Here is a 9,847-nt window from a genome sequence, read left to right as displayed (position 1 = left end):
GTCAATGTTTAATGACAAATGTTTTGCAATGAAGTAAATTCAGGAGTCAATAACCTGTTTGCATAACTGTTCTGTTTCTAGGATATTTGAATAGTAGCATGAACATTGGTTAGTTAGAAGATAGTCAGAAATTTCTTCTCACCACAGAACCAAAGATGTATTAATTGTACAGCTTATTAGTATTTTATTGATATCATTTTAAAAAAATTTTCATAAGAATTTGATGAACATATTTGCATATGTATAATTTCTCAATTAGCTTGGTAATGCACCTAACAAACTCAATTGATTGAAGCCCTTGGAGAAGATAGACAAAAGCCTGTTCCTACACTTGTTTCTGGGGAAATAGAAGACTAGCAATTGAGTTGTTAGACTCACAGTTGATATACTAACCTGAGTGATATTATCTGCTAAAGCAGTCTGTTGGTTCATCTTACCTGTCCAATCGTTTTTCATGAGCCCAAGAAGTAGTTGAATAATTTGTTATCAGAATCTAGTCCACAAAGGCTCTAAAAAGTAGATGAGTATGTGTACCTACATTCTTTCCTCTCAAGGAAACACTATGACCACCATTCCTGACTGAGGTTGAAGGACCCCAACTCATTTTAGTCACAGTTATGTCATTTTGCAAAGAAGCTCAGTTCAGAGAAGGGCCCCCGAATGCTGAGCAAAGCAGGATACCTGAGGTCAGAATGAGGACAGCCTTATCAGGCTGCAGGACAGGGAATTTATGGTCAGACATCTGGTGAGATACCCAGGACAGCCTTATCAGGCTGCAGGACAGGGGATTTATGGTCAAGACATCTGGCCTAGGGGGAACGAGGCCTGCCCTCAAATTCACCCCTCGCCTCATTCAAACTGGCCAATGGGACCCCTGTAACCGTGCTTTTGCTTCTGTAACATTGCTTCTGCCTATATAAAGATACCCCAAGACGTAGCTCGGGGTGCTCAGTTCTCCATGTGACTGCAGCACCCACAGGCCTGTGAACATTAAAGTTTGCCTCTTGTTCTTGCATCCAGTGGCTCTCGGACCTGGTTCTTGGGCACGGGTCTCCACGCATGTGAGACACCCTCCGGGTGCTCTTTCATTTGGTGTCAGGAGTGGGATTGTGGACGATCTCTGCCCAACCCATCCGACAACCCACTGGGAGGTAAGCTGGCTAGCCACTATTTGTCCTTGTCTGTTTGCTGTCTTGATGTATTAATTTGATGTAATGCGCAAGCGTTTGTATTCTGTAGACCTGGATCCACGGTCATCTGTATTCTGGGCGGCTTTGAGGAGGAGCTGACGGGCTCTGAACTTCTCTCCCGCTACCCTGGGGGACGCCCCAGGGATCTGTAGAGCCCGAGGGGCTCAGCACGAATCCTAGAAATTCGTGCGTCTGTAGGGTGGAGTTTTCACTTCCCCATCTGAATTAGTACTTTCGGTTTGCTGCAGCCATCTGAATTTGTACTTTCGGTTTGTCACCGAAGTTGCGCTTTGCGTCGCCGGCTGTCTGTTCTGTCTTTGTCATGTCTTTGTTTTTGTATTTTGTTTCGTTTCTGTTTGTACTCGAGTCTAAACCTGGTACCATGGGACAGTAAACAAGTATCCACCGCTGACCTTTGCTCTAACTTTAGAGAGAAGTTGCAGACCAAGCCGTGGAAATCCGAGAGACGGCAAGCAGTCTGCTTCCTGGAATGGCCACCAGGAGAATTTATCCAGGGAACTCCCCTACTCTGGGTAAAACCATTTTTATTACAGAGCATGGTGCAGATGTTAGCGGCAGTCTGCCCCTCCCCTGTCTCTTTTCCCATGCAGGAGCGAAAAAAACCCAGAAAACTCTGCCTTCCTGATACCCAGCCCGACCTCCCGCTTGCTGTTGTTGTTGTTGCGATTGCCAAGCCCTACCCCGAATGTGCGCTGCGCTGCGCTTGGCTAGTTCTGGTTAGTTCTCGGTGGCGAAGGGCACCGCGCTGATGAGAGCAATGGCTGGACTTGCCAACCGGCACCTTGGGGGCGGCCGCCGCTGGTGGGCCGCAGATGAGGAAGAGCGCAGGCAGCCACGGGACCCTGCCAAATGGGCCAGGGCCGTGACAGACAGGCCGAGAAGGGGGGGGGGGGGAGAAAAACAGCAGTGCGGCCAGAACACATAGGCCCGGATACAAACTCGTCGGGGAGCTGCGGGCCGTGCTGCCCAGACGTGGGGAGGGAGCAGCGTCGGCTCCTGCCGGAAACACAGGGGGCGGGGCCGCGTGTGTGCTGGCTCCCACGTCCTACGGAGCGGAGGCGGAGGCGGCTGCGAGCGGCGGTCCGCCTGCGCTCGCCGATAGGATTTGCTAAAGGATACAAAAGAGCCATAGAGAGAGAGAGAGTTACAAACTGGACCAGGCGAACTGCCAGGTGGCACAAAAAGGAACGCTAGGTGCGCGCCCCGAAAGGAGGGCGGAGGGCGGAGAGACGTGGGCGCGCAGCCCACAAGGAGCCTATGTCCCGCCCGCAGCTTAAAGTTAGGGACTATAATAGATTCAAAGGTTCCTACAGACCCAATAGAGACATAACTAAGTCTTGGGATGATTTGTTGACTAATTTTCTGAGATTTCAATATATTAGGATCCAAAGTGGCTGTGCCAGTTTACATTTCCACCAATGGTAAAGGAGTTTCTCTTTTACATAGGTTATGAGCAGTATTTGATCTTGATCATGTTATAGGAATAAGATAGAGTCTCATGAGTTATTTTGATTCACATTTCTCCAATGATTAAAGATGTTATATTTGAGAATCTTTTAAATATCTTTCAGTCATTTTAAGTCCATCTGTTGAGAGTTTACAGTTTAGGTCTGTAACATAATTTTTTTGGATTATTTGTTCTTATGAGGACTAAGTTCCTAATTTTCTTATAAAAATATCTTCCCATTCTACAGGCTGATGTTATGTTCTGTTGATTATATCCTTTGCTATACAGAAAGCTTCTCAGTTCTGGAGATCTCATTTATTGATTGATTGTTTCTCTCAATGTCTATGCCACTGAGGCTATGTTTAAAAATGTATTTAAAACCCTTTTTCTTCTATGCGGTTCAATATTGTTGGTTTTATGTTAAGCTCTTTGATTTGTTTGGATTTTAGTTTTGTGCATAGAGAAATATGGATCCACTTTCATTCTTTTACATGATGGTGTCCAATTAATTCTTAAAGGGAAAAACTGACAGTCAAAATGCTGGGCTCATGGCAATTCTCAGGGGGGCTACAAGGCACCCCACTAATTCGGCCAAGGAAAGAGAGGTTCTCCAGGGGCCAGTTAGAATCTATGTTCCTTAAATGTTTAATGAAGATTTACAGGCATCTTACCCAACCTCTAAAGTCAACAGGCAGCGATAGCCATGGCTTTCATAGGGCAGTCAACATCAGATATAAGGAAGAAGTTACAGCAGATAGATAGGTTGCAAGACTATACCTTGCAGAATTTGGGGAGACAGAGAAAATGTTAAACGAGAGACAGAAAAAATGAAGCAAAAGAGAGAAAAGCAGAAGACAGAGAAAAGAGAAAACCGGAGGGATCATAGACAGGAAATTTGGACTCAGACAGATAGGGAGCCTGGGCAATAGAAGAGGACCAAAGACAAATAAAGATAAACAGAGGCACCCCTTGGACAAAGGCTATTGTGCTTATTGCAAGAAAAAGGACATTAGATACCTCTATAGATTTTTTTAAGGACACATAAATGACTCATTCCTCCCTGGTCATCCCTGAATGTATGACCAAAGGCTTTTGCTGACCAAACGAGGGACTTTTACTTTTCCTGCTGTTTTCAGTTCTGCAGAAGATGCAGGCTGCTTGCCTGCCTCTGCCTTCACCACACCCTCCTCACCAGGATGACCACTGCCCCATGCCATCGCCACCGGAGAAATCCTTGCCTCCTAGCAACTGTCCTGGTGCCACACTTGTCTTAAAGCCTGCAGGAGCCCTGGCTGCTCACCCTGCAGTCTGCTCCCCTCACTCGTGTCAGACTGCAATAGAGCACTCACAATGCTACCACAGGTGCCCTCCTGCACCAGGCTGCTGCTCCTGTGCCCTGCTCACGTCGATGGACTATGGATCATATCAGCATCTGCAGAAAGGACTGGCGGCTGGCAGAATGGCAGGCTGAGCAGCGCCAGGCAGAGCCGGAAATAATGGCGAAGCTTGCCTGGGGCACAAGGCTGGGAGTCGGAGCCAAGCAGGTATACAAGACTGAAGGTAAGCGAAAGGTGGGGGCAGGAATGATGAACAGGAAGCGAATGATTTGGATGAATAGCTTCCCTTCAGGGATATTGGCCCACCCAGAAGGCTGAACTTGTGACATTGACACAAATTCTATGGATGGCAGAGGAAACATCTACACTGACAACAGGTATGCTTTTGCCACCACCCATATACACGGAGCAATATACAGACAAAGAGGACTGCTGACACTTGCGGAAATCTTGAGTCTCCTCACGGCCACACATTTGCCAAAGAAGATAGCCAACATACATTGGTCAGGACTGAGACAGCCAATGTAATGGCTAAGAAGATCAAAAAAAAAAAATCTTCCCGAGGTTTGGGATGCCCAAGGTAATCATGTCCAATAATAGACCTGCCTTTGTTGCCCAGGTAAGTTAGGGCATGACCAAAGACACTGGGGATCAATTATGCTTACCAACCCCAAAGCTCAGGTCAGATAGATAGGATATAAACTGACAAAATTGGCCCTAGAGACCAGCAAAATGACTGGCCAGACCTCCCTCTGTCCTGTTCTGGGTTTAAAACGCTACAGCAATCGCTGCCACTAGTTCTGCTACCTGGCTAGTTAGCTGCTACTCATGCATCTGCCGACTAAGGCTGACCCTGGTGATGGATATCCTGAGCTCAGGGCCTGCACAGGACAGGCACATCTGCTGTAAGATGGGTTTGCATCGCCTTTAAGGCTCTTCTTTCCTGAAGTCAGAAGCCCACAGGGCTCTGCTCATTTTTTTAAGAGTTAATGTCTTTTAAACACGGTAACAGATAACAGAAGCGAAGAGTAATTCTGTTCTGTTCCTCCCCTATGTGTCTGGGACCTATTGACAGAAATTATTTCATACGATCTGAGATTTTTCCAGATTAGACCATTTTGGCAGAGAAAAGCAAGCACACCTGAATCTTTCTCACCTCTTGACTGGTTTTGCTTTTCTACAGGAAAATTTTGCTTTAGATTATGAAATGGCCTAATTTTCAAAAGATAAACAAATATGGTTTTATTTACAATCACCATTCCAGTCCCTCTGAGTGCTGAGGCTGGAGAACCACTGTCTGGGGTCTCAAGATGCTGCTGATCCTTTTCTTCTATTTCTGTTTTAGTTCTGAACATAAATCCTAATATACCATCTCCCTTTTACACCCCCATTGATTTTATCTCTGAATGTTGTCCCTAGGTCCAAGCTGGCCTAATGTTTTTACGACATGTTGAGCTTTTAGGACTTACTGGGTTAATTATATCTATTTTTCTGTACCTCTTACGAACTAAACCTAATTCTTGATTTCTGCTTCCACATTGACTGTCCTCGGGCTTTGGGGCTCATTGTTTTGTTTTAAACATTTGTCATTCTGTATTGCATTTTCTTTCATTGCTTGTTGAAGTTCTCACAATAGGCACAACCCTTGTACATTTGGATGAAGATGAAGCTGATGCTATAGAACATAATGGAAGCCGGTGAATGTCATATGGTGCCAGCTGGGCTGAAGCTAACTTCTCAGGCGCATTCTCTGGAATTGAGGATCAACACTCCCAGTGTCTACAGCAAAGGAGATTTGTCTTCATAATACTGAACTTGCCTTTTAAGGGAAACATTGTTTTACAATGATAAGGCATCCATATGTTTCTTAGGACTGAGATAGTCAATAGACTATTGCCACAATGATGGGTGCTAATCCCAGGTCTGCAATGGTTCACAATGTCTACCATGTAGTTACTTTCAAGCTTCATTCATCAGATAATTTTACTAAGCGCTATTCTGAAGTAATGCTAGTTCTCATGTGGTTATTGTCTGAGCAAGTCTTTTGATTTTGTTTTCAATATATAGCTGGGCCCCTACTTATTTTGCTTCTTATCATTACAGTCGGCCCCTGCATTTTAAATCACCTGGTGCAACCTATGAAAGACAGGCTTTTAGTTATCCAGACTCTGGTCCTGACCCACCAATATCAGCAACTGAGACAATAGGAGACAGAAATATCATGATCAGTTTGAGTTAAAGAATTAACTCAAGTTATAAGAGAAAAATGAGGGAATGAAGGACCCCAACTCATTTTAGTCACAGTTATGTCATTTTGCAAAGAAGCTCAGTTCAGAGAAGGGCCCCCGAATGCTGAGCAAAGCAGGATACCTGAGGTCAGAATGAGGACAGCCTTATCAGGCTGCAGGACAGGGAATTTATGGTCAGACATCTGGTGAGATACCCAGGACAGCCTTATCAGGCTGCAGGACAGGGGATTTATGGTCAAGACATCTGGCCTAGGGGGAACGAGGCCTGCCCTCAAATTCACCCCTCGCCTCATTCAAACTGGCCAATGGGACCCCTGTAACCGTGCTTTTGCTTCTGTAACATTGCTTCTGCCTATATAAAGATACCCCAAGACGTAGCTCGGGGTGCTCAGTTCTCCATGTGACTGCAGCACCCACAGGCCTGTGAACATTAAAGTTTGCCTCTTGTTCTTGCATCCAGTGGCTCTCGGACCTGGTTCTTGGGCACGGGTCTCCACGCATGTGAGACACCCTCCGGGTGCTCTTTCAAGGTCATGAATTTCTATAAGACTGCAAATGCAGAATCTTGAAACTGACATGTGACTTTAGGTTTTGGATTACCTAGGATCAGAAGAAACAGAAAATATACTAATCAGAGTTCTTATATATATTAAAAATCTGTAATCAAGTGTTCAAATGGTCAGGCTATTTTTAACATTGTAAATTATGTTGAATTATTTAAATTGTTTTAAAGATTCACATCAAGAGTCATCCAAGTTCAAAGTAGTGTAACTGAGAGAGCTGTACCTTTTGTTTTCTTTTAAAGGTGATGCTAGGGTTACTAGGAAATAGTTGAGTGATGAATGAGTGACATTGCAGCACATGGTGACACTGGAACAATGATGGGGGTTTTCAATTGAATGCACAGAGTACATTGTGGATGGAAGAAATTGAATGTTTAAGAATGTCATGTATTTGTTTTAACTTATCAACTTAAGGAGTTCATATGTTAGTGCCATCCATTTCTTTCTTGCTTCTTTTTTTCCATTACCCTCTTCCCAAAATAACAAATGGAACCAAAGTTGTAAGCCTCAGCACTTTCTGTGGATACCCAGGCCTAATCAAGGAGCGCACTTTCCTGAACCAGGGCCACGAGAATGGACGACTGACTGTCCTAAGGGTTTAAACAGACAAACACAAGAGACCTGCTCGCTTGCCAAAGAGTGAAAAAGCCCTTTATTAAACTCAAGTCGGGTATTTATACCAGGAGGCAAGAGGGTTCAAAAGGGCATGGCCCCCTCCCATCAGGAGCAGTGGAATAGATTGATACATTCCTGGTGCCTCAGGCAGAATCAGCTATGGGGGAGGCAGGCGTGGGAGGCCTGTAGAGCCCACAGCAGCAACCTTGTTTACAGGTGGAATTACCATAACAAAGACAGCCAAGTTCTTTCTAAACTACCCTCAAGCCAGTGCTAGTGCAGAATCTCCAGGGGCCAGAGGTCAAACAGCCCTGCGAAATGCCAAGAAAGAAAAGGGAAAAAGATCTGGGTACCTACACAAAGTCACTGGAGGAATCAGTAGGGAAATACTGTCATAATGGCTTGCTCATTAGTATATGCATACTCATGTGTCTAGGGACCTGGAAAAGGTTTTGTCAAATGTAGCGATGATGATAGCCTCAGGAATCATAGACTGTTATCAAAATATCCAGTGCAAGGAATAAAAAATTTCACTTTCATTTGTTGGACTGGTGGGGACGGGGTGCCCTTGACTCTTCCCTAAAATATAGACTCTAGTCATTGTCCTTGATTGCTTCTCAGAACTTGAAGACAAGATGTCTGAAGGCATTATAAATTTCAGACATAGGACCTGGAGCAATTGGTAAGCAACTGACCTGGAAACTTCCTCTCTGAGCATTTTCATAGTAGTGGAAGAGGCTCCATAAGATCTCTAGGGAGAAATGTAATCAATAGTCCTATTAGCTGTCAGACCTATGGCTTATAACATTGACTGGCGTGGCAGAATATCCATAACAACAAAATTGTGACACTTTAATCTTAGATGTAATCAAGATAAATCTAACTCTAATTGGATTTGAGGTCAGTGGTTCTGTAAAGTGTGTCAGCTGCCCATGACTGGAGAAATCACAGACCTCAGAAGTAGAGCCTCCCACAGCTGTTTTCCAAACAAGTATATTATCCTTATAATCACAGGTAACTGAAGCTCTACCAACTCATCAAAAATCTTTTAATGCAGCAAGTGGAGAATATTGCAGAGATCCAAAGCTGGTCAAAAAGGAAGAGAATAAATGATCATTGGATTTCCAAACCCAGTAAGTACACTTAGAGCAGCACAACTTCTAAATCAAAGGCAATGGAATCATTTTGGAAAAGATATCAGAAGAGCATAAGAGCCAGGGGACCAGGATGCCTGATGGAAGATATCCATATATGATATCTGCCAACATAGAAGGGGAAAATTTCACAAAGTCCTATTCCTATGGATAACTGTGGGCAATCAATGGTCATCAAGATGGGAGTGCCAGGTTTCTCCAGTATGACCTCCCTGATCTATTATCCAATACTCCATTGTCAGCCCTAAACATGTGTATATTACAAGCATCTAAAACAGGACTCAGTGGGATGGAGATATTTTAGAGGGCAAAGCAGGAGTTGAAGGAAACAGAAATGAGCCTGAAAATAATGAAAATATAGTATCTGCGTATGGTTTCCTCAAAAATGAAGTATTTCACAAAGGAAAATGATACATAACACATGTAGTAAGTCTGACACAAGTTTTTTTTAGGGCCTTCAGGACAACTATGACAACCAGATTGTTGTGCCAGGACAACCATGACAACCAGAGTAATGTATTGATCCAGAAATACCATGGCAATCAGAGTGCTGTATTGTAGACAGGATTGGTGGCACACAACTTTATACCCTGCAATTAGGAGGCAGAGACAGACAGATCTCTGTAAGTTTTGGGCCAGCCTGGTCTACAAGAGCGACTTCCAGGACTATCTCCAAAGCTACAGAGAAACCTGATAGTGAAAAAACAGTAACAGTGTGCTGTATTGTTGTATGATAAACAGAGTCAGCTTTTTGTGATGGGCAATATGTCATTGATCATTAATGTTTCTTAGTGGTTTTTGAAATATTCCTGCTTTAGAAAAAGGGAACAGGTATAAAATTCAACCTGTGAAAGCCAAGGAAAGAACACAGTTCTCCCTATAATAGGCAGATACTTTTACAATGCCCAATTTGTTTCTGGAATACAAAAATACAATACTAGCTCACATTTCATTCTTTTTCAAGCAAAAAAAAAATTTAAAAATTGGTTTTATTTTTGACTTTTCTAAAACAAATCAGATTGCTTTCTATCACTCTTTATCTTGTTACTCAGGATTCAGTTTCCCAGAGTCTTACCCAAAAGGTCCTTCTGGGGAATACACTGGAAAATCCTGGTATTGGGACCTAAATTATCTGCTTTCATATCCTTAAATCTCCAAAACACGTTTTAGAAGTTAAACAATAATTTATATCACATTTCAAAACTTAAAATATTGTATTATAGGAATTAGACAATGCATAGCTAAATGCCATTTGAATCCCCAGTGTTCAA

The 9,847-nt window shown here is 43.6% G+C and overlaps 1 long non-coding RNA gene across 1 annotated transcript; it reads left to right on the top strand.

The window, feature by feature from the left end:
- Window positions 1-585: 585 nt before the first annotated feature.
- On the top strand, window positions 586-6,699 carry LOC148121110 (uncharacterized). Its single transcript, XR_015738544.1, has 2 exons — window positions 586-1,723; window positions 3,795-6,699. It is a non-coding gene; the product is annotated as an uncharacterized LOC148121110 (long non-coding RNA).
- The last annotated feature ends 3,148 nt before the right edge of the window (window positions 6,700-9,847 follow it).

This window comes from Myodes glareolus, chromosome 8 (genome assembly GCF_982192425.1).
Source record: "Myodes glareolus chromosome 8, mMyoGla1.1, whole genome shotgun sequence".
In the NCBI taxonomy this organism is placed as follows: domain Eukaryota; kingdom Metazoa; phylum Chordata; class Mammalia; order Rodentia; family Cricetidae; genus Myodes; species Myodes glareolus.
This window is presented reverse-complemented; position numbering and strand designations above follow the sequence as displayed.